A 22,370-nucleotide genomic window follows, 5' to 3' on the forward strand; every position below is an offset into this window, starting at 1 on the left:
ACGGAGCCTGCAGACACAGACACGGGGGCGACGGGGCAGGAGCTGCGGGAAAGGTTCCCGGAGTCTGCGCCCCGGGGGCTGAGGCAGGCCGGGGACCGAGCCCTGGTGCGCGGGGCCGTCACTAGCTGTGCAGAGAGAGGGGAGCTCGAGCAGGAGAGGAGTCCAGGCCACGGTGCCCACAGGACCCTGGTCCCCACAGTGGGCTGGGCTGCCCCAGGCCTCCTGTTCTCCCCCAGACTCTGAGAGGAGGGACTGAGATGCAAATGGGGTCCAACCAGGGCCCACCCAGCCCCTGCTTGACCCTGGGGCTGGAGCTCAGCTCAGGGCCCAGACTGTAGGCGAGGGAGGGGCTCCCCCCTTGGCAGCCCCTGGAGGAAGGCCCTGCTGAGACCGAGCTGGTCCCTGCTCAGGTGTCCCTGCAGCCAGAGAGGACGCACTGCTGAGTCCCTCCAGGAGCACAGGCCCCGCCCCCAGCCCAGGTTTTGGAGTGAGTGGTGCTCCCTAAGCAGCTGTGTAAGGACCCCAGGACAGTCCCACATCACCCCCTGCTGGTAACATGTGGAGAAATTTTTGCAGAAAAAGGAAATGAAATTCCAAGTTCTCTAAGAAAGTACAACATTTGTTCTAGTAGAGACAATAAGTAAACAGATGAAGATGCTTAGAAGAAACAGAATATTTTGTCTTGGAATTATTCCACAAAAAGACATAATGGATCCTTATTTAGTGTAAATATCTAACAAATTTCAGGAGTTATATGCTTCCCATACATTTGATTTGTATTTTTTTAAGCATTGAAAAAAATGCAAAATATGTGGTTCTTTGAGAAAGCCCTTAAAGTGTTTTACATACAACCCATAAACATAACAGGGAAATTTATAGGACTTCCCTTGTTTTCCTGTGTTTCAGGATCTGCCTGTTGATGAAAGGGACATGGTTTCAGTATCAGGTTCAGGAAGCTCCCACATTCTGCAGAGCAACTCAGCAGGAAAGCAGAACTGCTGAAGCTCCCTGTCCCAAGCAGGTGCTCTGCAACAAGAGAATCCACCCCAGTGAGAAGCCAGCTGAGTGAAATGAAGAGCGGCCGTGCCGCCCCACAGCAGGAGCAAGGAAGGCCCAGCACAGCCATCAATCAATCAATCAATCAATCAATCAAGTTTAAAGAAACAACCAGACAACCAAACCAGGAAAAGGGAATACTACAAACCACTATCATTAAATATTGATTCAAATACTCTACACAAAATGAAAACTTAGAAAGTTAGACAAATTCTAATATCAGGTTAAGAAATTGACTGTGTTACCAATGTTATTTTTTCAAATATATGTTATATTTTATACTAGACTCTCAAATTTACAGAGCAATCCAGTTTACACACTCCCAGCCGCCCCCGACCCCTTCAGGCTCTTCTCGTGTCTCTGGACCCAGGGCCTTTGCCGACACCAACCTGGGGGCATCCTCCTTGTCCAAGGCGACTGAGGCCGCCCCAGGGAGCAGCCTGGAGGGAACCTGGTGACCCTGGTGCTCGGTGGGCAGCGGGTCAGTGAAGCCAAGGGGAAGGTGGGGGATCTGCTAGTGCAGGACACCAACGCTCTGTGCCACTGCCAGGGAGGAAATAACGCTGGCCTGTACAGTTGTTGTAGATTCTGTGGAGGGTGATTTTCGTCTTTTACCCATTGCAATAATTACCCAGTGGAATAATTCCGGCTCCCAGTGGAGCCTGAATATTACTACATTCATCGGAAATGATGTGGCAATTCATCTAGGCGGATTGTTTGAGGAAGCAGAAAAAAACATTCAACAAGGGAATGGTCTGGAAGGCTGGGACAAAGGCTTCTCATACCTGCCAGAGCTCATATTGTGCTTGATTTTCATCAAACAGCTGGTGGTATCCAGGAAAAACAGAGAGGAGAACAAGCAGGAAAAAATTTGGGTACCACAAAAATGGCATGTGCCCCGTTCATTCTTCTAAAGAGGACGAGAGTGGACTTAGGATTTGTGATCTTGTTTCTGACTTTGATGGCTTTTCTGAGCGGTTCCAAGGTCTGCTAACCACTACAAATCTACATACCCCACTTCGGAAATAGACATTGAAGATGAATTCCAAAAATTCAAGGGTTATATGGAAAGGGTGAAACCAACTGCAAGATATATGGAGTTTATTTCCTATATGAGGCTTTCCATGGACCATCAAAGAAAATCTTGGTAGAAGGTGCGAATGCAGAACTGCTAGATACTGATTTTGAAATTTCTCCTTTCATAACCTCTTTGAACTGTACAGTTGAAGGTGTTTGTACTGACTTGGGTATGCCCCCTTAAAATGCTGGAGAAGTGTATGGAGTTGTGAAAGCTTATACAACTAGAGTTGGGATTGGTCCCTTTCCTACAGAGCAAGACAATGAAATTGGAGAATTATTACAAACAAGGGATAGAGAGTTTGGTATAACTACAGGAAGGGAAAGAAGGTGTGTCTGGTTGGACCTTGTTTTGATTAAATATGCTCATATGATTAATGGATTTACTGCATTGGTACCCCAAAATTCTGATATTTTGGACATATTTATGGAAATCAGAGTTGAAGTTGCATACAAGTTAGATGGTAAGATTATAACTCATTTCCCAGTAAACCAACAACCCTTAAATAAATGGACTTAAATGTAAGACCCTCCAAAATGGAACACAGAGATATGAAATGCAAGGACATTTAAGGAACTACCTATTAATGCCCAGAATTGTTCAATTTATTAAAGATGAAGCTTATATTCCAGTTAAATATATTTGCTTAGATAAATCCAGAGTCTATGATTTAACTCTTTTAAGGATTTCCAGTGATACAAGAAGCATTCCTGGAGAGGTGGGGAAAGGGCTTTCTTAAATATTTCATTTATGGTCTAAGAATTCCAAGAATAAAGACATTGAAGTGAGGTTTAGCCCCTACAGCTGTTTCCAGTCTTTCAAGATGGATGGCTGGTGTGGAGATACATTTTGGCAATTTGCAGTGTCAGCTGCCTTAGCAGTCATGATTGCCAAATCATTTGTTGTTCCTCCTGCTTATGGTGCCATATTTTCTTTTAATTTTAGTAATAATACAATCAATGTTGTTTGAAATCAGATAGAATGATCTCTGTTCATTTCCAAGGCAAACCATTCAATATCACAGTAATCCAAGTCTATGCCCTGACCAGTAATGCTGAAGAAGCTGAAGTTGAATGGTTCTATGAAGACCTAGAAGACCTTCTAGAACTAACACCCAGAAAAGATGTCTTTTTCAATATAGAGGATTGGATTGCAAAAGTAGGAAGTCAAGAAATACCTGAAGTAACAGGCAAATTTGGCCTTGCAGTACAGAATGAAGCACGGCAAAGCCTAACAGAATTTTGCCAAGAGAATGCACTGGTCATGGCAAACACCCTCTTCCAACAACACAAGAGAAACCTCCACACATGGTCATCACCAGATGGTCAATATCAAAATCAGACTGATTATATTCTTTGCAGCTAAAGATGGAGAAGTTCTATACAGTCAGCAAAAACAAGACCAGAAGCTGACTGTGGCTCAAATCATGAACTCCTGATTGCCAAATTCAGAGTTAAATGGAAGAAAGTAGGGAAAACCACGAGACCATTCAGTTATGACGAAAGTGACAAATAGATTCAAGGGATTAGATCTGATAGACAGAGTGCCTGAAGAACTATGGATGGAGGTTTGTGACCATATACAGGAGGCAGGGATCAAGACCATCCTCAAGAAAAAGTAATGCAAAAAGGCAAATGGTTGTCTGAGGAGGCCTTACAAACAGCTGTGAAAAGAAAAGAAGCAAGAGGCAAAGCAGAAAAGGAAAGATATACCCATTTGAATGCAGAGTTCCAAAGAATAGCAAGGAGAGATAAGAAAGCCTTCCTCAGTGATCAATGTAAAGAAATAGAGGAAAACAATAGAATGGGAAAGACAAGAGATCTCTTCAAGAAAATTAGAGATACCAAAGGAATATTTCATCCAAATATGGACACAATAAAGGACAGAAATATTATGGACCTAACAGAAGCAGAAGATATTAAGAAGAGCTGGCAAGAATACACAGAAGAACTGTACAAAAAAGATCCTCATGACCCAGATAATCACAATGGTATGATGATTCACCTCGAGCCAGATCCTGGAATGTGAAGTCAAGTGGGCCTTAGGAAACTAGGGATTACTGAGGTGAAATGTGACAAAAACTACGGCGTTCAGAGGTAAAATCTGACAGAAACTAGGGGATTCTGAGGAAAAATCTGACAGAAACTCGAGGTGACGGGTCTGAGGAAAAGTCAGACAGAAACTAGGGATTACTGAGATCAAATCTGACAGAAACTAGGGGGTTCCGAGGCAGAACCTGAGAGAAACTAGGGTTTCCTGAAGTGATAACTGACAAAAATTACGACCTTCCTAGGCAAAATCTGACAGAAAGAAGCTAGGGGTTCTGAGGTAAATTTGACAGAAACTAGAGGGTTGTGTGGTTAAAAATCTGACAGAAACAAAGGGGTTCTGTGGCAAAATCTGACAGAAACTAGGCAGTTCTGAGGGGAAATTTGACAGAAATTAAGGGATACTGAGGTAAAATTTAACAGAAACTAGTCTTCTGAGGTAAAATCTGGCAGAAACTAGGGCATTCTCTGGTGAAATCTGAAAGAGCTAGGGGGTTCTGAGGTAAAATATGACAGACATTAGGGATTTCCGAGGTAAAATTTGACAGAAATGAAGGGGTTCTGAGGTAATATCTAACAGAAACTAGGGACTACTGAGGTGAGCTGTGGTAGAAAATAAGGGCTTCTGAGGTGAAATCTGACAGAAACTAGGGGGTTCAGAGGTAAAATATGACAGAAACTAGGGGATTTTGAGGTAAAATTTGACAGAAAATAGGGACTCCTGAGGTAAAATCTGTGAGAAAGTAGGGAGGTTGTGAGGTAAGACTTGACAGAAACTAAGGGGTTCTGTGGTAAAATCTGAGAGAAACTAGGTTCTCCTTAGGTAAATCTGACAGAATATAATGGGTTTTGTGGTAAAATCTGACATAAACTAGGGGCTTCTGACATAAAATCTGACAAAAACTAGGGTGTTCTGAGGTAAAATCTGACAGAATGACATGCTCCAGAGGTAAAATCAGATAGAAACTAGATGATACTGAGATATAGTCTGAGAGAAACTAGGGACTCTTTTGGTAAAATCTGACAGAAACGAGGGGGTTCTTAGGTAAAATCTGACAGAAATCAGGGGATATGGAGGTAAAATGTTACAGAAACTGGAGGCTTCTGAGGTAAGAACTAGGTAGAAACTAGGTGGTACTAAGGTAAAATGTGACAGAAACTAGGGGCTTCTGATGGAAAATCTGACAGAAGCCAAGGGCTTCTAGGGTAAAATCTGACAGAAACTAGGTTGGTTCTGTGGTAAAATCTGACAGAAACTAGGGGCTCCTGAGGTAAAATCTGTGAGAAACCAGGGGGATTCTGGGGTAACCACTGATAGAAATTGATGGGTTCTGTGGTAAAATCTGACAGAAACTAGGTTTTCCTTAGGTAAATCTCACATAGTATAGGGGCTTCTGAGGAGGAGAAGGGGACGACAGAGGATGAGATGGTTGGATGATATCATCGACTCAATGGGCATGAGTTTGAGCAAGCTTCAGGAGTTGGTGATGGACAAGGAAGCCTGGCATGATGCAGTCCATGGGATCGCAAAATGTCAGACAGGAATGAGCGACTAAACTGAACTGAGGTTAAAATCTGACAGAAACTAAGGGGTTCTGTGGTAAAATCTGACAGAAATCAGATGACTCTGCGGTAAAATCAGACAGAAACTAGGTGGTTCTGAGATAAAATCTGATAGAATTACAGGCTCCAGAGGTAAGATCTGATAGAAACTAAGTGATACCGAGCTATAATCTGAGAGAAACTAGGGACTCCTTTGGTACAATCTGACAGAAACTAGGGGGTTCTGACATAAAATCTGAGAGAATCTAGAGAGTCTCTGAAGTAACATCTGGCAGAAACTAAGGGATTCTGTAGTAAAATCTGACAGAAACTAGGTTCTCCTTAGGTAAAATCTGACAGAAACTAGGTGGTTCCGTGGTAAAATCAGACAGAAATTAGGGGGTTCTGAGGTAAAATCTGACAGAAACTAGGTGGTTCTGAAGTAAAATTTGACAGAATTACAGTCTCCGGAGGTAAAATCTGACAGAAACGAGGCAATGCTTAAGTATAGTCTGATAGAAACTAGGGACTCCTTTGTCAAAATCTCGCAGAAACTAAGGGCTCCAAGGTTACATCTGACAGAAACTAGGGACCCCTTAGGTAAAATCTGACAGAAACTAGGGCATTCTAAAGTGAAATTGACAGAAACTGGTCAATGGTTGTCTGAGGTAAAATCAGACAGAAAGTGGGATTCTGTTGTAAAGTCTGACAGAATGTAGGGGGTCTGAGGTAATATCTGACAGAAACTGGGAAGTTCTGAGGTACAATCTGACAGAACCTAGGATGTTCTCAGGTAATATCTGAGAGAGTGAAGAGGTTCTGAAGTAAAATCTGAAAGAAACCAGGGACTCAGAGATAAAATCTAACAGAAATTAGGAGATTATGAGTGAAAATCTGACAAAAAGATGGAGGTTCTGAAGCAAAATTTCAGAAAATATGAGGTTTTTAGGTAAATTACAGAAACTAGGAGATTCTGAGTTTAAATCTGATGAAAACTAGGAAGTTCTGATTGAAAAACTGACAGAAAAAAGGAGGTTTTCAGCTAAAATCTTAGAGGACATCCAGAGTCTTCCTGTGGCCCCAAAAGGTACAGGCCTACCAGGAAGCCACACAGCTGAGGACAGAGACCTCATGCCCCTCCCTCTATGTCTGAAGTAAATTCATCATAGCAAGTGCCGTATCTGAACTAATGATCCCAGCGTTGTTAAGTCGAAGCCCACTCTGCTCATCACATGACAGGCCAATGAATTGGAGGAGATGTGTTGTGGCAAGGAATATGACTTTATTCAGAATGCTGGCTCACTGAGATGACATATTAATGTCTCAAAATAACCAACTCCTAGAGGTCAGAAGGCCAGGTTCGTTTATATTACCAGAGAGTGACATGTGTAGAAACACAGTTAAGAGGCCGAATAGAGAGGGATAGGCTATGAGGAAGCAAAGTAAATAGGGCCACCAGTCTTTAAAACATCTTAATGAAGGGCCAGCCTTTAGAAGGAATGTGTTAATCTCTTCTCTTCACAGGTGAGCGAGGTCAGATTATGTCTCATAATAAAGACACTTCAGTTTAGCAATCAGGCAGAGGAGTAGGGACTTCTGATTGTCACTTTTCAGTCAATAAATCCTGTCTAATTCTTTGAGAATCCAGGACGCCTGGACCAAAGACTGCAGCACGCCAGCTTCCCTGTCCATAGCCAACTCACGGAGCTTGCTCAAACTCATGTCCTTCAAGTCAGTGAGGATATCAAACCATCTCATCCTCTGTCATCCCCTTCTCCTCCTGCCCTCAATCTTTCCCAGCATCGGGATCTTTTCCAATGAGTTGACTCTTTGCATCAGGTGGCCAAAGTATTGGAGATTCAGCTTCAGCATCAGTCCTTCCAATGAATATTCAGGATTGCTTTCCTTTAGGATTGACTGGTTTGATCTCTTTGGTGTCCAAGGGACTCTCAAGAGTCTTCTCCAGCACCACAGTTCAAAAACGTTAATTCTTTGGCCCTCAAACTTCTTTATGGCCCAAATCTCACATGTGTACATGACTACTGGAAGAACCATAGCTTTGTCTATGGGAACCTTTGTCAGCAGGTGATGTCTCTGCTTTTTAATATGCTGTCTAGCTTGGTCGTAGCTTTTCTTCCAAGGAGCAAGCTTCTTTTACTTTCCTGGCTGCAGTCACTGTCCACAGTGAATTTGGAGCTCAAGAAAATAAAATCTGCCACTGTTTTCACTTTTCCCTCTTCTGATTCCATGAAGTGATAGGATGAGATGCCATGATCTTCATTTTCTGAAAATTGAGTTTTAAACAAGCCTTTTCACTCTGCTCCTTCACTCTCATCAACAGGATCTTCAATTTCAGCCATGAGGGTAATATCATTTGCACATCTGAAGTTGTTATTTCTCCCAGCGGTCTTGATCCCAGCTTGTGATCATCCAGCCCATGATGGGCCCGTCACTTCCATGATGTACTCTCCATATACATTAAATAAGCAAGGTGACAAGATACAGCCTTGACGTACTTTTTTGCCCCATTTCGAACCAGTTCTTTGTTCCATATCCAGTTCTAACTGTTGCTTCTTGTCCTGCATGCAGGTTTCCCATGAGGGAAGTAAGTTGACTGCTATCCCCATCTCTTTAGGAATTTCTCATAATTTAGTTTAAATAAATCACAATTTAGTTTATTGCAATTCACACAGTCAAAGGTTTTAGCCGAAGAATTAATGCTTTTGAACTGTGGTGCTGGAGAAGACTCCTGAGAGTCCCTTGGACTGCAAGGAGATCCAACCAGTCCATCCTAAACGAGATGTTCATTGGAAGGACTGATGCTGAAGCTGAAACTCCAGTACCATGGCCACCTGATGCGAAGAGCTGACTCATTTGAAAAGACCCTGATGCTGGGAAAGATTGAGGTCAGGAGGAGAAGGGGATGACAGAGGATGAGATGGTTGGATGGCATCACCGACTCAATGGACATGGGTTTGGGTGGACTTCGGGAATTGGTGATGGACAGGGAGGCCTGGCGTGCTGCAGCTCATGGGGTTGCAGAGAGTCGGACACGACTGAGCGACTGAACTGAATGAAGCAGAAGTAGATGTTTTTCTGGAATTATCTTGCTTTTTCTATAATCCAACAAATGTTGACAATTGGATCAGTGATTCATGTGATTTTTCTAAATCCAGCTTATACATCTGGAGTTCTCAGTTCAAATATTGTTGAAGCCTAGTTTGAAGGGTCTTGAGGATTTCCTTGCTAGCATGTGAAATGAGCGCAATTGTACAGTAGCTCCTCCAAATAAAACACAAATGTCAGTGAAAAAAATATTCCCTTACTCACACCCTAAAATCCTCTTTAACTAAGTTTTGAAACCAGTAATGGTGCATGTTTTTCTACAGCCTCAGATCCACTCACAGTGAAGCTGACCACATGTTTTGGGCCTTGTGCAGGTCCTGGCTGTATCACTGACATTATTATGTTTAATCTGTCAACTAAAAAGGATGCACAGCTTGAGAGTTGCGAGTTAAGTTTTATTTAGTGCAAAATGAGGACTGCAGCCCAGGAGGCACCATCTCAGATAGCTCTGAGAGACTGCTCCAAAGCGGCAGGGGGGAAGGTCAGTATAAAAGGTTTTGGTGACAGGGGAGCGCAATACCATTAAGCACTCATTTTACAAAAGGTTTTTTTGCTAGTCATGAGGATCTGATGTCACCATGAAAGGATTTAATGCTTCTCTAGATATGAATCAAAGCAAATTGGAAGTGGTCAAACAGAAAATGGCAGCAGTGAACATAGACATTTTAGGAATCAGTGAACTAAAATGGACTGGAACGGGTGAGCAGGATCAGGGAGCCGGAATTTACACCAAACCCAAAGGGTATATTTAGGAGTCAGCTGTGGGCCAGTTCTTCTGAGCCTCTGAGGCCCTAGGGAAGCACAGAGGAAGCCTCGCCTGCGGGCCCCAGATTGTGCCTTCTCCCCAAAGTAGAAGCTGTGATCCTGACATTCCTCCAGCCCTTCCTGCTCCACACCCACCTCCATCACACGCACACACACCTCCATCTCTCACACACACCTCCATCACACACACACACACACACACACACACACACCTTGCTCCATCACACACACATGCACACACCTCCATCACACACACACACACAAACACACACCCCTCCATCACACACACACACACCTCCATCTCTCACACACACCTCCATCACACACACACACACACACACACACACACACCTTGCTCCATCACACACACATGCACACACCTCCATCACACACACACACACAAACACACACCCCTCCATCACAAACACATGTCAGAACCAAGCGTCAGGGGACTGGGGACAGTCTGTGGGGAACATGATGATATCTCCCTCTTTCTCACAGATGCGGAATCTCCCAAAAGGTTCTTCTCCCTGGAGAGGGGCCCTGGAGACGGTGGGTCCTGGGGAAGTGACATCACGGGCTGTGCCATCGCCACACTCTGCACCTCCCTCATTCACTGGGGTGCCCTCAAAGCTCCCCCACTGCATCCAGGGCCTGCCTGCCCTTCCTCACAGACACCCCTGTGCCCACAGCCTCCCCTTCACCCACCCCGGCTGAGCTGACCTCAGAGTCAGGATCGCTCACGGCTGGAGTGCTGGCCACTCAGCCCTTCCTGCTGCTGTTCTGAGCCCAGATCTGCACTCAGGGCTCCCGCCTCCGCATCCCGGGTCTCCTCCTCCAGGGCGAGGACACAAGTCCTTCCATCCCCCGAGTGGGGCCAAGCCCCACGTAGAGCAGCTCAGGGCGGGCCCCGGGATGGCCGCTCTATCAAGCGCCAAGGTTTCAGTCCTGTTGTGGTCTTGTGGTTGCTGTTTACCCGAATCACAGACACAATCTCTTTCAACTCCCCTCTTTGATGGGTGAGTTTAGCGAATCGGACTGAGGCAGGGAGATTCAGAGTTTGCCCCCCAGGAGCGACCAGGAGGAAGCATCTCCCGGGATCCACAGTGGCCTGTGAGCAGGGACCCTGCCCAGGCCAGAGAGGACACCCTGCTGAGTGCCCATCACACACAGAGACCCACTCATCCAGACCTAGTAGTTGATAGGGGCAGGGGCCACACAGCAGGGGCTGCCCACAGGTCAGACCCTGGGGAGACCCTCAGCGCCCCTTATGATCCCCACAGACCAACACTCGGTGGAAGTGGTGCTGGGCCGGGCTGATGCCGGCTCACCGTCAGCCTAGGAGCATACCCAGCCATGCCGTGTGCTGTGAGCACAGTTAGCGATTGACACCGACTGTCCCGCCTCTCAGGGAGCAGCACTTTCATCATCAAATACATGTGCATACGTGCATCCACATGTATACATATACATTTTATACATATATATACATGGATATGTGTGTTGAAAAGCTACCAATATGGTCGTCAATAAAATTCATAGAAATTTCATATGTCATTTTAAAATATTGAAACTATGTCAGATTTGAAAATAAAAAAAGCCTAGAAGTCTGAGAAAAGACTTCCAGAGAGCAGGAGCTGTCTGGGGCAGTATCAGACTTGCAGGCTTTCAAAGCTTCTTTTCCATGATTAGCTTCAGGGCGATGACTGTGAGCACGTGGTTTATAATCAGATCAGCACGTGTTCTGTGGATCAGGCTATTGCACACATATAAAGAAGTGTTTAGGGATTCCTTTATTCTCCATCATCAAGTTAACGAAATTGAGTATGTCTCTTGAAACTCTTTGAACAAGAAGGGTCGTGCTGGCTGTTGGGGGTCTCTGAGTCTCTATGTTGTTGATAAAATGTGCACCTGAGCCCCTCTACCCATCCTCTTGGGGACCTGGACACACCTGGGGAGAGACTGCAGGAGGCGCGGGGCCGTGAACCACTAGACAGGGGATGGATCTGGAGCCTCCATCCCCATAGGGGAGCTGACCACTTCCGCCCTCTCCTGCCTCTAAAGGCTGAGCCCTCTGAGCACAGGCAGGTTTTATTTGCACTTCCCCAGGAGCTCCCATCACTGTGCAGCTGTAAGAACCACTGCCCTTGTCCAGTAAGCAGTGATAGTCAGCCTCGTCCTCGGGCTGGGACCCCGTGATGGTGAGGGTGGCTTTGTTTCCAGAGATGGAGGCAGAGAAGTGATCAGGGACCCCAGAGGGGCTGCTGTTTGTGTTGTAGATAACATTTCTGGGAGCCTGGCCTGGGGTCTGCTGGTACCAGCTGGGTTCGTTGTACGTAGTGACTGACCCAGAGCTCAGTCCACAGGTGAGGGTGACCGTCCCTCCTGGAGACACTGACAGTGACGGTTCCTGGATCACAGTCTGAGCTTCTACCCCTAACAGCGACAGAGAAGACAAAGGGGTTGTTATGGTGATGAGGTGCCCTGAGACCCTGCGTGGAGGTGCCCCAAGGGTGCTGAGTCCCGACCCCTGACCTGAGCCGTAAGCCAGCAGCCCGAGCAGAAACACCGTCCAGGCCATGGTGGGGACCCTCCCGGGACGCAGGCTCCTCAGCCTCCTGGGCTGGAGATGGGGTCCTGGGCCTTTTCACGCCTCCAGCCTGTCAGGAGGAGCAGGGGTCTCATGCAAATCACTTCCCGCCTCTCCCTGCCCAGGTCACCTGAGGTCCCTGGGGGGACTTGAAGGAGGCAGATGCTGGACCTCACACAGAGTGGGGACAGAACCAGAAGGAGCCCCTGAGTGATGGGGTGACGTCTTTCAGCAAATGTGCTCCCGAGACCTTGGTGACCTCAGTGCTCTATCTACTCCCTGAAGAGTTCGAGGCTGAAGGAGGAGTTTGCAAGTCGTCCTCTCTTTCCCCAATAATCTAGCCTTTCCCAAACCTGAGCCCATCTTTTGAACACTCTCTGTCCTTCTCAGGGACCCGCTGTGTCCCGTCTGTGTGATGCTGTCCATCCTTGTGCCTCCAGCCCTGAACCCAGTAGAGTATCCAGAACCTGTGTCTGGTGTGAAGGGTAAGGCGTGGCCCTTGAACACAATCTTGTAAAGTGTCTGTAGTCCCAGCGGTGGGGGGACCAGGCCTGGAGGTGGGGAGTGACATGTAGAGACACAGGGCCAGGCTTGGGGTGACGGCCTCCTGTGCTGTGAACAGCCACGACCATGGGGAGTAGCTTCCAACAGAGCTGCGGATTTTAGGGGTAAATGTCATCATGTCCTCATGCAGTTATGATGGCGTGCAAGTTCAGTTCCAACAAAGCTGGCATACATGTCTCATCATCAGAAATAGAAAAGCACCATGTGTGAACAGGTAGGTGTGGTGAGCATCATGGACACTGTAAAACTCCCTTCCCTGCGATTCTGCTGTGGAGCTGATAGACTCGGGAGGGAGGAGGGATGTGGGGGCAACGAGGACGAGAAGGAGCTCAGACACCTCAAGTTTTAACGTGTGTGGAAGAGATGGGAAAAGTCTTGTTCATCTCTTGTTTCTTTGACATAAAAATGTAAATACTATTCTTAGTTTCTATTCATGTTAGATTTGCTGCTAAAGTAGCTGTTTAATAAAATTCACATGATTTTTGTCAGAGGTGTTTGAGAACCTCAACTCATAGAGGTGAATAATATGTATTCCTACTTAATTCTTTTCTTATTATACCAACATATTGATGTTAGTTTGACAGAACTTGTGATTTCATATATTTCATGTTACAAGTGTTAATATAAAGTATTAATATAACAGGAAGGAACAAGTAAGGGAGCAACAAAAACTGAAACAATATCAATTTCCATATTTCACTCTAAAATGTTGAAATTGCCAAATAACACAACAGGGAACATTTTAAAATGACATAGGTGGTGACAAAGTGTCTTTGCCTGCAGCCCTCTCCCACTGTGAACACCGGGCGATCTGTGGGCAATGGGGCAGCCCCTCTGCAGGGGTCTCTCATCCCCTGTCCAGGTATCCCTGGACGTCGAGGTTACTGCAGGAAGTCCATTTTTGGTGTATGATCCTCCCTCTTTCTTTGGTTGGATGTCAGGTCTGGGCACTGACCCCATGACAGAGGAGCAGGAACTGAGAGGCAAGCCTGTGGCTCTGAGCTGAGAGCTGCCGCGTCCCCTGGGGGCCCAGGTGCAGGAACGTCACCCTCCAGTGAGGACCCTGCTGCCCCGGGGGCAAGAGCCCGGGCAGGAGGTGCCAGCCTGCCTGGCCAGGACCCTGAGCTCTCAGGACCAGGCCCACAGCGCCCCCTGCTGGGCTCAGACCTCCCCCTCCCCCACTTCACTCCACAGCCTCCTGGAAGGGCTTTCTCACACTTGCAGGAGGGTCATTCTGATGTCACCTCACAGGGCAGTAGAATGAATCCCCTTCGTCGAGTTTGGGCCTGGTCATTAATTTTTCCAGGTACCTAATGACCTCAGCCCCTTAAATGGTAGGCTGGTAAACTAATGAATTTCCAGATTCCTTGATGTCTGAGTTTGCTCTGCCTAGCTCGTGGGTTCTCTACCAGAACACAACCACCTGAACCAAGTCCCAGGATTCAAACACCCAGCGTGCCCATGGGTTGTGCCTGGTCATGATTCTGCCTGAGTTTCTTTCTCAGGTTGATGTGTAGTCAAGGCTGAATTTGCAGGGCCTCCCGGGACCTTCCCAGCCTGGACTGCATGGCTGTGTTCTTATCTCTCTCTTTGCAAAGAGAATAGGAGGCTCTCAGGTACAACAAATCTCTTCTTGATCACTTCCAGGGGTTCTCATTTACCCTTGATCATGGTCCTCACAGTACTTCTTTTTGACTCAGATATTTAAAGATGTTTTTAGACTAATTTTGTAAGCTTTCTATATTAAATGTTTGGTAGAAAAGATTATGCCTATAAATGGGAATCTCATCCTTGTCTGGGCTCTTGTTTCATCTCTGGTTGAAAAACCCTTATGACCATTACCTCATCTTCACTGGACATGGTGAAGTCTAACCTTCTAACCTTCAATTGTTAGAATCCATGGAGATTTAATGGAGGTGGGTTTATAAGGTCTGTGTCCAAAATAGTGACATTTATCCAATATCATCTCAAACAAGGAACCAGGGAGAGAAAAGTGGGAGAGACCATGAGGGAAAAGACAAGGATATGGGCAAGTGTGGAGTCTGAGAGGCGTGTCCTACTGGGGAGGGTCTCCCAGTACCTGGAGAGGAGGGCAGCAATCCCTGGGGAAAGGGAGGACCCAGCTTCCCTAAGGGTCAGGGTTGAGGCATTGAGGCAGAGCACAAAGCCTGGAGCAGGAGAAGAATGTTCGGGGGATGGGAGAGGCCCCCTGGGGCTCCAGGGCACAGATGCTGGGCTTTCCTTCCTCAGCATCCTGCTCAGCACAGGGACCCTGTGTATCTGGGCACATGGGCATTCTGCTAGGATTTGGAGACCAGAGAGAAAGGGAGACAATTTCATGGACCCCATAAAGATGCACCTGGATAGGAGGTGAGACTGCTTGGATTTAACAGCACAAGTGGCAGCAGAGACCTAACCCAGCACTGCTGAGGGCACCGTCAGGCTCAGGGCAGTGATGGGTCCCACCCTGGAGTAGAGGGCAAACTTCCATCAGACATCCCCATAACATGGGAATTCCTTGTGGCTGTGGTTAGTGATTAGGTGTGTGACACTGATGACCAGCCTCCTAATCAGGATGGGGTCCAAAGTGATCCAGGAGGGCGTGTGGACCCAGCAGCAGCCAGAGAGCAGGGCTGAACCTCTCAGTGTCCCTCACCTCTGTCCTGGTCACAAAGGCAGGGCTTTGCCTGGAATCCCTGGTCATCATTGCCATGGGGATCCCGTGTCCCCACTGCTCCCTCTGCAGGAGATGGTGCTTTCGGATCTGGGCTCATCAGGGGCATCATAAGCAGAGGGACGTGAGCATATATGTGGAGCCCCTGCTCCTGACAGTCCACAGACCACCCCGACTCTGAAGGAGGAAATGCTCCGATGGGGTGGAGAGGAGAGGAGGGGAGGGCAGGACACAGCGAGCAGGTGTGGGTCAGGAGAACCACTCCCGGGGTTCCCTGCCTGCTGCGATGTATCACTGGTGCCCCTCACTCCTCAGGGTCTCTGCTCTGAACTTTCAGGAGCACAGTGCATGCCCTGGGGGGCAATCCGCCTGCTGGGATGGTCCACAGACTCTGCTGAAGGTGCATCTGGGAAAGCCTCCTGCTCCTGATCTCAGGTGAGGGAGCTCAGCTCCACGGCTCTCTTGTTCACACGGATGATCAGGGTGCATTTCAGTGGTATCAGAATCTGTTTACATTTTCTAAGACTTCAGCAAAACTGACTGAACAATTGGGAGTACAATTATTATGAACTAGAACATGCCCCAGGAATTCATTGATTCTGGGGAATTTATTTAAAATTTGACAGTTCTCTAAGAACAAGCCCCTGACAGGCTGAGGTTCTCGTCCCGGTTTCCATCTGCCTGTGTCTCTGTGAGAGGCCCTGTTGTACCAGCCTGCACGGTCAGAGTCAGCCTTGTTCTCAGGCTCCAGCATAGAGACGAGCAGGAGGCCTGCGTCGTAGGAGGCACCTTTGGATCCAGAAAACCCGCGGGGGACCCCGGAGCCTGGTTCTTCCTGGAGTCTGAGTGGTAGGACAGGAGGACTGAGGAGGCCTCGCTGGCTCCTGCTGGTCCCAGTATAGAGCACAGCGGCGACAGTGATGTCCCTGCTCAGGGTGCGGGAAGCCACAGCGTCACCTGTGGTCTGGGGGGGGCAGGGGTCTCCCCACACACGTACCGTGACACACCACTGATGGTGTCACAGTCCAGGGCATCAGGGCTGCGGTGTGGACACCCACACCAACCAGCTTTAGGGACTTAGCTATCCTGTGTGAGAGAAACCAAGAATAACCAGGGGCAGAATTCATATACCTGCAACCTTAGAGACGACAGCTAACAATACGGCCATTAAGTTGAGATTCTTCTAAATTATCAGTTGAAAATAATAGGAAAACACACTACTCAAGATCAGAAATTAAAATGATAGTGTTTGAATCAGTTGGTTTGAAATTGCTGGTTTGAACAAATTTGCTTTCCACTTAATGGTCTCACGTGGATCAGAAGGACTGGGAAGAGCAGCTGAGGGCGTTGGGGTGAAAACTTTGGCAGTAAGCTGTAAAGTACGGCCAAACGTTCTTGTTCCCACCGTGTGAAATGAAATAAGATTTATGTCCATTTCACAGCTGTTGCTACAGTGTCTGCTTTGACAGAGATGGTTCAGCCCTGGGAGGCCCATGTCAGGAGCAGAGCAGGTTTTTGTCTCACTTCCCCCCAGGCCTGGAGCACTGTGCAATCTTCATAGCTACCACTTCCGTAAGTTGCACAGTAATAATCCCCCTCGTCTTCAGCCTGGAGCGAAGTGATGGTCAGGGTGGCTGTGTTGCCAGAACTGGAGCCGGAGAACCGGTCGGGGACACCCGAGTATCGAATGGTAGTACCATAGATAAGGCTTCTGGGGCCCGATCCTGGGATCTGTTGGTACCAGTTCAGATAATTGCCATAGCCAATGTTGTTGCTGCTCCCAGTGCAGGAGATGGTGACCGTCTGACCCAGGGACCCGGACACGGAGGGTGGCTGAGTCAGCACATCCTGGGCCCAGGATCCTGGAATGGGGAGAGACAGAGATGGTGACTCTGGGGACCAGACACGAGAGCAGGGAGCAGGGCCTGTGAGTCTTCCCAAGACCCTTCCCCTGTCCCCCCATCCAGTCACCTGTGCAGAGAGCGACCAGGGTGAGAAGCAGACGGGACCAGGCCATGGTGGACATGGTCAGGACGTCCTGCCTTCTGTGGCCCCACAGCTGAGCAGAGCGTCCCCACACCGCTCCTTCCCCTCTTCATACTCTGAGAGGGGGAGGGTCCTTTCAGGCAAATGAATCCCCCACGAGGTCTCTGTCGCCTCCCTGGGCCCTGGGTCAGGTCCCTGTCCCTCGGGGTAGCCAGATCAGGGGTGCGGTGTGTGGGGCTTGGGAGTGGGAGGTCACCGCTGGGAGCCATTCATGCAAATGACCACCCCCCACTCCGTGTTACACTGTGGGTTCGGGACCCTTCAGAACAGCCTGGGAAAGCCCCCTGGTGTCCCGTCCAGACACACTTCCTGTTACCCGGTGATCAGAACTCTTCAAGTCAACTCTCCCAAGACTGGTTTTGAAATGACACAGTTCAGAAAGTGTTTGGTTGGAAAAGAACAGCCAAGCTAGTTCACCCTGTAGTGCCTGTGCGTGTTACACTGTGGGTGTGTGACTTTGAGATTTTAAATGAACCAAAATGTGTTCATGGACTAGTGAAAATCTAAGGTCATAACTTTAAATAGGTGCATAAATATAACTGAAGGAAATGTTCAGTCGCTAAGTTGTGTTCGGCTCTGGTTCTGTTTTAATTTTGCATTGCCATGGTACTGCTTCTAAAACATCATTTTCTTTGTAGATTCTGTTCATCAAATAAGACAATTTTAACTAAATCATATGACAGTATCTTATGAAATTTTATTATTAAGTAAAAGAACATTTTTACAAAGATATTGGCGTTCTTAATTATACTGGCCTCTGAGCGAGGCAGGGCCGGAACCAGTCTCTCTAACTCTTACGGCATCTCCACTGAGGGATTTTCGTGTCTTAGCGGGACGCTCTATCTGTGAAAACAGGGCAGGCTGAGCTATCAGAGCCACGGGTCCGTCTCAGGTCTGAGATGAGACACAGGCCATGACAAGGCAGATCAGTTGTCCTCAGGAAACTGAGACGGGACCACGGGGAGCAAACCTGACTTAGACATGGTCCAGATGGAGCAGCAGTGAGCACCCCGGGGGCAGAGCCCCAGGAGGGTGCCTGATTTCCCAGCTGAGGGCCCCAACAGCTTCTCTGCTCACTGTGCATAAAATCAATCCCACAGCAGCTGAGCACAGACACTCCTCAGCCAGGAATCATTTTCCAGATCTCAGGGCAAGGGTTTCTCTCCCAACATGATTCCTCACTCGATGGGCACAGAGATCGGAGTGTGAGCATTCACGGGATAAATCAGCTACTAGAGGGCTTCCTGGATCTCCTGGGAAACAAGGGGGAACCTGGGGAGGAGCAGGGAAGAAACAAACTGCGGTCACACATAGAGCCAGAGACCTGAGGCTTCCCGGGAAGGAAGGGTTAAAGAGGTTCAAGGAGGGGGAGGAGGAAGTGAGTGTCCAGTTCAGGAAGATCTGGAAACACGTCCATGACCTTCTGACAGACTGAGCTTGGTCATGACCGTGGAAGTCACCAGTGCAGGTTTGTAGAGAGAGAGGCTCATGATTGGGGAAAGTCAGGAATGAGGGGAGCGGGAGGGCAGGCTCTTAGCAAAGAGATGAGGAGGAGCAGGAGCAGGCTGAGGAGAGCTGGAGGGGTGCACGGGGTGGGCTCTGGGGGCTCCTCCCCTCCCCTGTTTCTGGGAAGAGGATGGGGACTGATGACCACCTCCCCCCCTCACCCTCCAATTCTGGGTGCTCGGCCCCGTGTGCAGCGTCACTCCCAGGAGGAGGCCTGGGGGCCGCGGCTCTGAGTCTGTCCCCTGAGAGGAAGCACCTGCTCTCACGTCCAACTCAGGCCACTGAGCCCGGTGCAGGGCCAGGTCAGGGGCCACGGGGGTGTGTTGAGGCTTTGCCAGTCTGAGCTGGTGCACAGCGCCCCCTGATGACGCACTCGGGGAACAGTCACGGTGGTGAGATTGTGAGCAAGGCACTGCTCAGTAGCTTGATGGCTCAATCCTGCCTGACTCTTGTGACCCATGGACTGTAGCCCACCAGGCTCCTCTGTACATGGGATCCTCTAGACAAGAACACTAAAGTGGGTTGTCGTTTCTTGCACCAGAAGATCTTCCCAACCCAGGGACAGAACCCACATCTCTTATGACTTTTGTGTTGGCAGGAGGCTTCCTTACCACTAGTGACACCCGGGAAGCCTTATGAAGAAGGAGGGGTTGCCTTTTTTCCTGTCACCAAATGCTCTGTCAATAAACAAATAAATGAATTAAATAATAAGTGTTATATGTCTTTGATAACATACAGAAAATTCTCTTTTATTTTCATGTATTTTATTTTCAAATGATTCTGACTACCTTTTCTCATGATTCTTTTTCCCCCCCTCCATTTATCTCCTTTTCCTTTGGACCCAGGAGTGTTTGTATTTGCTCATCAAATAGATTTGATGAATTGTCCCTAAAAATACTGCCACCTGATTTCATCATCTGAGGCATCTCAGCGTTGATGTCTATGCCGTCTCACTTCCCCTCAATATTTAATTTCCAGGTTCTTGATAGAAGTGACAATTTTTACTGGATCCTGGACTGTGTGGAAATTACTTGAAGAAACTCTGAGTTCCATTTCCTTTTCCTTTAACAGGAGATCCTTCTGTGGCGTTAGGTCAGGGATGTGTGTTCACTGCCCACTGACCCAGCAAGGGCGGCACTGACCCCCCTGCTCTGTGCTGCTGACTCCGACCTGGGAACCGGGGTCAACTGCTGTCAGCAGCTCCTTCATCCAGGGGGTGTGTGACCACCGCTTGTGAGCTGCTGCCCTGGGGAGGGGAGTCGAGCTGAGGGGGCAGATGTGCTGAGTCAGGGAACACTCAGTCCCCTGGGTTCCGTGGTCTCAGGGACTCCAGCAAGGGAGGGGCAAACACCTTGTCCTGGGAGCCCCTGGCTGTGGGGGAAGCAGGTTTTTGTCTCCTTCCACTCTGGCCTGAAGCACCATGCACTTTCAAGCCATCAGCCCATGAGAAACAGTAATAATCAGTGTTGCCCTCAGCCTGAACTGAAGTGATCAGAGAGGCCGACTTGCCAGACTTCGAGGCAGAGAATCGATCTGGGACCCCTGAGAGTCGTTTGCTGTTTTCACTAGCCAGGCGTCTGTGGGCCGATCCTGGGAGCTGTTGGTTCCAGCTCACATAATGACCCCCAGTGTTACTCCTGTTTCCAGCACAAGAGATGGGAACCCTCTGTTCCAACCCTCTGTGCCGGGCACGGAGGGCGGCTGAGTCAGCATGGCCTGGGCCCGGATCCTGGAAGGGGGAGAGACAGAGATGGTGACTCTGGGGACCAGACACTAGAGAATGGAGCCCGGCCCCCGTGTCTTCCCAAGACCCTTCCCCTGTCTCCCCATCCAGTCACCTGTGCAGAGAGTGAGCAGGGTGAGGAGCAGAGGGGACCAGGCCATGGTGGACATGGTCAGCGCGTCCTGCCTTCTGTGGCCCCACAGCTGAGCAGAGCGTCCCCACACCGCTCCTTCCCCTCTTCATGCTCTGAGAAGGGGAGGGTCCTTTCATGCAGACGATCCCGTGCATCACACTGACCCCTCCCTGGGCCCTGGGCCCAGTCTCTATGCCTGAGGGCAGCCAGAGTGTTGTCAGGGGTGGGGCTCTGTGGGCCCCAGCAGTGGGAGGTCACAGCTGGGAGCCCTGAGCAGAGGCCACTAGGCCTCGTCAGGGAGTTCTGTCAGGGGGCCCATCATGCCTCCCGCCAGCCATCTTCAGGAATGGACCCCGAGCGCCCCCCGCCCCTCGTCCAGGCCCAGACACACATCCTGTGACCTGGAGACCAGAGCCCTGAAGAACAGATCCTGCCCTCTGCTCTGGGCGCTGTCCCCCCTTTAGCACCAGGCCAGGTACGCCTTCTGTGTCCCCGTGAGCTCAGGGCCATCATGGGCTCCCCTCAAATCCTCAGGGCGAGTCTGTTCATGGCTTCCGTGACTGCTCAGGGGTCAGGACCGAGGGCCGTCTGAGATGCAGATTCCTCTCAGATCAGGATCAGGTCAGGGCAGTGCCAGCCCTGGAGCGGGAAGGTGGGTCTCCTTCTGTGCAGGACAGCAGGGTCCCTCCTCTGTGGGCCTTCCCCCTGGGGGGCAGAGTCCTCCTTCCCCTGTGTGTCCCCTCAGCCCTGAGGGAGAGGGGACACTTCTCTGAGGAGGGGGTGAACGTGTGGAGAGAGGCCTGAGGTGGGACTCTGCATTGCTAAATGCCTGGATCTTCACTGTGTGTGTGAGCTAAAGAGCCTCTTGATGAAAGTGAAACAGGAGAGTGAAAAAGTTGGATTAAAACCCAACATTTAGAAAACTAAGATCATGGCCTCTGGTCCCATCACTTCATGGCAAATAGATGGGGAAACAGTGGAAACAGTGACAGACTTTATTTTTTGGTGCTCCAAAATCATAGCAGATGGTGACTGCAGCCATGAAATTAAAAGACGCTGGCTCCTTGGAAGAAAAGCTATGACCAACCTAGACAGTATATTAGAAAGCAGAGACATTACTTTGCCAACAAAGGTCTGTCTAGTCAAAGCTATGGTTTTCCCAGTAGTCATGGAAAAGTTGAGAGTTGGACTGTGAAGAAAGCTGAGCACTGAAGAAATGATGCTTTTGAACTGTGGTGTGGGAGGAGACTCTTGAGAGTCCCTTGGACTGCAAGGAGATCCAACCAGTCAATCCTAAAGGAGATCAGCCCTGGGTGTTCATTGGAAGGACTGATGTTGAAGCTGAAACTCCAATACTTTGGCCACCTGATGCGAAGAACTGACTCATTTGAGAAGACCCTGGTGCTGGGAAAGACTGAAGGAAGGAGGAGAAGGGGATGACAGAGGATGAGATGGCTGGATGGCATCTCCAACTCGATGGACATGAGTTTGAGTAAACTCTGGGAGTTGGTGATGGACA

The 22,370-nt window shown here is 48.8% G+C and overlaps 1 pseudogene; it reads left to right on the forward strand.

Annotated features, from left to right (window-relative positions):
- The first annotated feature begins 1,303 nt into the window (after positions 1–1,303).
- On the forward strand, positions 1,304–10,402 carry LOC133057924 (adenylosuccinate synthetase isozyme 2-like; annotated as a pseudogene).
- Positions 10,403–22,370: the final 11,968 nt, after the last annotated feature.

This window comes from Dama dama, chromosome 5 (genome assembly GCF_033118175.1).
Source record: "Dama dama isolate Ldn47 chromosome 5, ASM3311817v1, whole genome shotgun sequence".
In the NCBI taxonomy this organism is placed as follows: Eukaryota; Metazoa; Chordata; class Mammalia; order Artiodactyla; family Cervidae; genus Dama; species Dama dama.